Genomic DNA, 7,177 nt, shown 5'->3' on the forward strand with positions numbered 1-7,177 from the left:
TTCCTAAGCTCTTCATGAGCAAGTTGTTTGGGCCCCTGTGTGTGGCTCAGCAGTAGCAAAACAACAGTTAGCCTTAGCCAAGCCCTGGAGGGCCTGAAAGTGGTGGAAAGACCCCTCCATGGAGGTGAGTGCCTTCTCAGGGTTTTCCTCTAGGAAGAAAAGAGTCAAAGAAGATCAGGGTAGGAGTTCTGGGCTTGGCTGCCTCCTACAAGGAGGCTAAGAGTCTGAAGAATGGGTGAGGCTCATCTCCAAATCCCCTGTGCACAGGTGAGAGCAGATTCTGTCCCAATAGAAGCAACAGACACTTCTCCTTGAAAACAGTCAAGATTCTTCTATATTTTGTCACCTAGTGCTCATTATGCAGACATTGTAGAAATATAGATCACTGAGCTGTCCCAACAATTCTGTCCTTGACCCGTTTTCCCATCATTAAAAGGCTCACAGAGACTTAGAAGAGGCTGTATGAGTAAGGGAAGTGAGGAAGGGAAAATGGTAACGTGAGCCATGAAGGGAAACCAAGAAGAGTAGGCTCCAGGGGGTATGGCTCAACTATTCAGGTGAGGAACAAGTACTATTTATCACACATCCATACATCCATCATGTACTAACAATTTATTATCACTACTTTGATAGCTCAACAACATTACATATATAAACATGTCCCTGCTCTCATAGAGTTTATATTCCAGTGTCACAGATGAACAACGAATAAATATAATTAAATTTCCTGTCCATCTCCCTTGCTTTATATTTACTTCAGCATGATTAATAAACTAACACCATAATTTTAGTTACTTGTCTTGTATATGGTCTAACACCCACCGTCCCCTTGACTATAAGCACCAAGGGCAGGGATTTTTGTTTGTTGTAGTCACTGTTGCATTTGCTTCATGTTACATGAAGGAATGAAGTAAGTACACATATCATATCAGGTAATAATAAGTGCTACGAAGAAATGCTAAAGTCCAAAAGTGAGCAGATCATTCCAGTTGGGGTAGGGTAACTGGCAAGAGTCCTCTGAGCAGATGACATTTGAGTAATGGGATAGATAAAGTGAGAGGTAGAAATTCAGACATCCTAGGGGGCTATTGGCCTCAGATCTATTGTTGTCAGTGCCAGGTGCCACTTTTACTCCCTCCCCACACTTTACAGGGCACGTGGAGTTTGAGAAGAATGATTCTGCCCTGGGAAATTATCTCAAGCTCCAGAGTTCTCATTTGTAGATGTAGTCCTCATCTGTACAATGGAGGCTTACAATTTGGGAAGCAGGGATGTAGGTCTTAGACACTGTGCCGCTTTTCTCCTGCCCCAACATGGGTCTAGACAATACCAGTAAGGATGAGGCATAGGGTTCAAGATTCCATGTTTTGAACATCACTGAGAGCACCATTATGTCATCATGCTACATGTCCACAGAAGAAGTGGACAATCCCAGGACTGGAGAGGCTGATCAACTCATATTCAAAACTGGCCAGTTTAAACAGTCTTATCCTCTGTCCCCTGCAAAAAGGCACATCCAATGGTGTAAAAAGACAGGGAAAGTTTTCTTATCCCCAATAGTGATGAAGAAGTCTTTGCCCTATCAAGACAGGTAGTCTTTTTTTTTTTTATTGGTTTTTTTTTTTTATTCTTATGTTAATCCCCATACATTACATCATTAGTTTTAGATGAAGTGTTCCATGATTCATTGTTTGTGCATATCACCCAGTGCTCCATGCAGAATGTGCCCTCCTCAATACCCACCACCAGGCTAACCCATCCTCCCACCCCCCTCCCCTCTAGAACCCTCAGTTTGTTTTTCAGAAGGACAGGTAGTCTTGAGGTAGATTGCATGTGCCCACATTCAGGTCTGGCCTTGTGCAGAGTGTGAGCAGTAGGGTCATGTTACCCGATCTTCAGGTTGGAAATAGTTTGTCAACCTAACCTGTCTTCCTTCTCTTTTGAGAGCAGGACCATGTGGATCCATGTTACCAGTCTTTGATCTCTAGGTTTTACAAGGAGCAGAAACAAGGACTAAATGATGAGCAATCTGTCTAGTGCCACTGAGTTCTACCTTCTAGGCTTCCCTGGGTCCCAAGAACTACACCACATTCTTTTTGCTGTATTCTCTTTCTTCTACTCAGCGACATTAATGGGAAACACAGTCATCATTGTGATTGTGTGTGTTGATAAACGTCTGCACTCTCCCATGTATTTCTTCCTTGGTCACCTCTCTGCCTTGGAGATCTTCGTTACAACTATTATTGTGCCCGTGATGCTTTGGGGGTTGCTGCTCCGTGGGATGCAGACAATATCTCTGGCTGCCTGTGTCACCCAGCTCTTCCTGTACCTTGCTGTGGGAACCACAGAGTTTGCATTACTGGGAGTGATGGCTGTGGACCGTTACGTGGCTGTCTGTAACCCACTGAGGTACAACATCATTATGAACAGCCGCACCTGCATCTGGGTGGTCATTGTGTCATGGATGTTTGGCTTCCTTTCTGGAAATATGGCCTGTCTATGCCACATTTCAGTTTACCTTCTGCAAGTCAAATCTGTTAGACCATTTTTTCTGTGACCGAGGGCAACTGCTCAAATTATCTTGTGATGATACTCTTTTCACAGAGTTTGTTCTATTCTTAATGGCTATTGTCATTATCATTGGCTCTCTGGCTCCAACAGTTGTCTCCTACACCTACATCATCTCTACCATCCTCAAGACCCCCACAGCCTCGGGCCGGAGGAAAGCCTCTCTACGTGTGCCTCTCATTTCACCTTTGTTGTGATAGGCTATGGTAGCTGCTTGTTCCTCTATGTGAAACCCAAGCAAACGCAGGCAGCAGAGTACAATAAGATAGTTTCCCTGTTGATTTCTGTGTTAACCCCTTTCCTGAACCCTTTCATCTTCACCCTCAGGAATGACAAAGTCAAAGAGGTACTTCAGGATCAAATGATTCAGTGCTGTCCACTGGTCAAGGATTAAATCTCTCTACATCAGTTTTGAGTGGAAGCATCTTTACTGGTTATGTGAACTTGGTTTCCAAACCCTAGTTCCTCTCTTATCATTACCATCTCTTCAAAATCAAATAGTATGTACAACTCCCAATCAGGCCATAGAAGAAGACAAAGCAGAGAAAACTGAAACCCATTTATCTGCCCACTAGAATCTCATTCCTCAGTTTCTGATGATTCCACTATTGAACTATGGGAGCATATCCTTGGGTTTCGCTTGGACAAAGGAAACACATATATTTTTGTAGCATCCTATAGCTCAGTTAATTTGCCTATAATCCCTTTCTGAAAATGTGTTTCCTGAGGGAGGAAGGATGTAGGAGTAAGCTATGGGTGCGGGTCTGAAATAATCAGAGTACCAAGGGAGAGATGCTCACTTTGTTTTTGTTTTTGTTTTTTCTTTCAGCTGTGTAGGGCTTTCTCTATATTTTGTGCATTTTCTCGACAAGACTGCCACATGTATTTTAAATATTCTATGTTTCTCTTTTCCTCCTGTGGATTATCATGTTATCTTGGTTCCGTTGCTACTGCAAAGTAGATACAATATTATATACATTTTGCCACAGCACCAATGTAGAGTGGTGATAAGGGGATTAGAATACTTTTCTTTTAGTAAGTCTTGGTGATGTAAAGATATGAAATATTTTGGCATATATGGGGATTGAGACAAATAAGAATTAAATGACTTAAGTCTAGAGACAGCATCCTGTGTTTTATAGCTGCTTAAATCAACTATGTCTGTTGAGACTGCTCTCAGACCCAGACTTCAGTCTTCATGGTGCCTTTGGTTCTTTGTCTCCCAAATCCAAGTGTCTCAGTACCTTGCCATAGATCTTCCCTGTGGGGAGCATCAAAGGAATGAGAAGCTACCCTCCTAACTTGCAGTTCTTCAGGAATTCCAGGGCATGGCTTTTTTGGCAATGCAATTGTAGGTAGTTCATAATGTTTGAGGAAAGTGTTGATTAAATGGTAACACTTAGCACCTCTTGCCAGCCCTGAATTGGGTGGAGATACTGAGCCACCCAGCAGTGGGTGATGGTGTTCCACAGGATTGCAAAGAGTCCTATGTGAGGATGCTTTCCATTTGGTGAGGACAGGGAAGACCACCAAGTATGATCTAGTTGATTTCACTGCATACCAGTACCAGATGAGGCATTGAGAGTGGGTCCTTAATCCAGCCCATGCTCTGCTAGGCAACCAATGGGTTGTGATGGAACTGCATTGGCTGGAGAAAGGGTTGAAGACTGATACAAAGTGATCCCCCACCCCAGGCTCATTTCCTGACGTCTGCTCTCCCTAGAAAAATACCATGTTTTCTCCTTCAGTACTCCAGAGAGGATGCCTTTTCTAATCTACACAAGGCTTTGCACAGCCTATGTTGTCTCTGGGCTGGTAGAGGCAAATTAGGAGGACAGAAAAGAGCCTCCCTGTCCTCATGTATGGTTTCTTTGTTTTTTCAACCTGTCATTCCCCATGCCTCTTGCACCCTACCCTGATCACCCTTTGTTCATCTACCAACTATCTTCTTTCTTTTTCTTCTCTCCCTTTGTCCTTGAGCTCTTCTGTTCTCTCTTTCTTCTTCTTTCCCTTTCCCTTGTTTCCCTTTCCCCTCAAATCAAGCTCTGACCACCTACTGCTAATGCATTCCTATTCTTCCCCTTCTCCTCCACCAATATTTCCATTGCTCTCCTGCATCTCAGGGATGCAGGGTTCTAAAATGCCTCTCTAAATGGCCTTGCCTATGAAAAGAAAAAGAGAGTTTCTGGTCAAGAAACTAGTGATGGGCATTAAACATCTCTTATGCCATAGGTGAGGTTCTTGTTTGGTGTTTGATTTTGAATGAAGGAATGTTACTATCTGTATTAGTCTTCTTGGGTTGCCATAATAAAACACTACATTTGGTGGTTTAAACAAGAGAAATTTAGTTCTTATAGTTCTAGAGACTCTGAAGTCCAAGATTAAGGTTCATGACAATTCAGTGTCTGTTGAGTGCTCTTTTCCTGACTTGTAGATGGCCAGCTCCTTTCTATGTCCTTAATTGGTGTTTCCTTGTGTGTTTGGGGTGAGAAAGCCAGTAAGCTCTGGTGTCTTTTCTTATAGTGAACATAATCTCATGTGATTAGGTCCCTGCCTAATGACCTCTTTTCAACTTACTTACCTCCTAAGAGTCCCCATCTCCCAATACAGCTGCAGTGGGTGCCAGGGTTTCAACATATGGATTTTGAGGGGACATAGACCTTTAGTCCATAACACTGTCACTGTGCCCCTGCCCTGCAAGCCAAGCTTATTTTCAACCTGGATGCCTACTCCATGTTCACATGGGAGGCTCTAATTTCCCAAGCTGCAAGTATCTCCTACAGAAAAATGAATTCAGATGCCTCACACCTCTCCTTCTCTGCTATGTACTCAATGAAACCTCAGTAGCCTCTTGCTCTATTTATTTTTTGTCTCTACTCACAACTGAGTATATATCTAATCAGTTCAGGTATTCAAAAAGAAATATTAATTATAGACATTTATTTGAACTTCTTATTTACATGGAGTTATCTATACTCAAAATAAGCCCTATGTATACCTTGATATATGTCAAATGCTGTGTATTGCAGTTTTATTTGATTTACACATTGGCCTCATAACATATATTTTGTGATGTTAGTTATATGTTCATAGTCAAAACTAAAACAAAGTTAGAGATGATGCTACTTTCAACTGGGAAAGGTTCTAATAGTGTCTCTTCTGGAAAAGTTCCTTGGTGACAATAAAATGCTTACCCAGTTAGTATCTATTACATATCTCCGAGAAGACATTCACCTTTTCTGTTTTATGTCATACAGGTATTTCCCTATAACCAACATTAATAATGCATAAATAATGGTGTATATTATATAAATCAAAATATGAAATTTATTTTATAATAATGTTTTTATTAGGAGATAAGGAAAAAGAAGGGAGTGGTATGTAGTTAAAACTTTTATTTCTGTTGCATAGTCACCAAAATATTTAGTTTCTTTTTTCCAAATTGAAATATCTCCAGTGTTTTATTAATATTGATAAAGAATTTTCAAAAATAAACAATGCAATTTGACACAGGTTTGTGTAATTCCAAATTTTGTTCTTAACTTCTTTGTTATTTTGTTCCATGAACATGAGGAACTTCTTTCAATAAAGACACAGAATATAACTTTTATATGATTTGATTGATTTTTCTATATTGAATATATACTATGTAAAAAACTTTGCCGAATGCTCTGGAGTAATATATATTGAAAGAATGAAGTATTGATTGCATACTAAGTACCTTGTAATTTCTGTGTATTTTTATTCAATCCTGGCAATAACCTGTGAGGTAAGTAGTATTATGTTCACTTAATAGATGAGAAAATGAAGGCCTAAGGAGGTTAAGTAACTTGCCAAAATTTGCTCAGCCATCAACCATATCACTTCCATCTGATTGGAAGAAAGAAACCTCTAGGAATACTAAGCATTGAAATGAGTGCTTGAGAATAGGAACTTTCATACATTTTTGGTGGGACTATAAAATATGTATTATTTTATTATTATTATGTAATATTATGTATTATGTAATATTATGTAATTACCCAAGTAATTAGATGGTAGCACACTTAGGAAACATATGCTATGCATATATGATATGGCCTATTCTCAAGTCTGTTGATTCTTTCTTCAGCTTTGTTGAGTTTATTGATAATCTTATGAAAGAAATTCTTTTTCCCTCTTGCAATGTTTTTTTAATCTATAATACCTTCATTTGATTCTTTCTTATAGTTTTTATTTCTCTGCTGAAATTTCTCATTTATGCATGTTGGCCACCTTTTCCATTACATTATTTCACATATTAATCATAGTTATATTATTTTTACATTAAGTGAATATTTACTAGTATAACATTTTATTTATTTATTTGGATTATAATATGCTTTATTTTTAAATTGAAGTATAATTAACATACAATGATATATTAGTTTCAGATGTACAATGTATTGATTCAACTATTCTATTCATTACTTAGTGCTCACCACAATAAGTATAGTCACCATACAACATTATTACAATATTACTGACTATTCCTTATGCTGTGCTTTTCATCTCCATGACTTATTTATTTCATAACTGAAAGTTTGTACTTTTTAATCCTGCTTATCTATTTCACCCATCCCTCCACCCA

At 39.3% G+C, this 7,177-nt stretch overlaps 1 pseudogene; it reads left to right on the forward strand.

Moving 5' to 3' along the window:
* The first annotated feature begins 1,802 nt into the window (after nt 1-1,802).
* LOC123842432 (olfactory receptor 9A4-like) lies at nt 1,803-5,939 on the forward strand (annotated as a pseudogene).
* Nucleotides 5,940-7,177: the final 1,238 nt, after the last annotated feature.

Source organism: Mirounga angustirostris, unplaced genomic scaffold, assembly GCF_029215605.1.
Source record: "Mirounga angustirostris isolate CCGP_5_RB_7025 unplaced genomic scaffold, mMirAng1.0.hap1 SCAF_12, whole genome shotgun sequence".
NCBI classification, from domain to species: Eukaryota; Metazoa; Chordata; class Mammalia; order Carnivora; family Phocidae; genus Mirounga; species Mirounga angustirostris.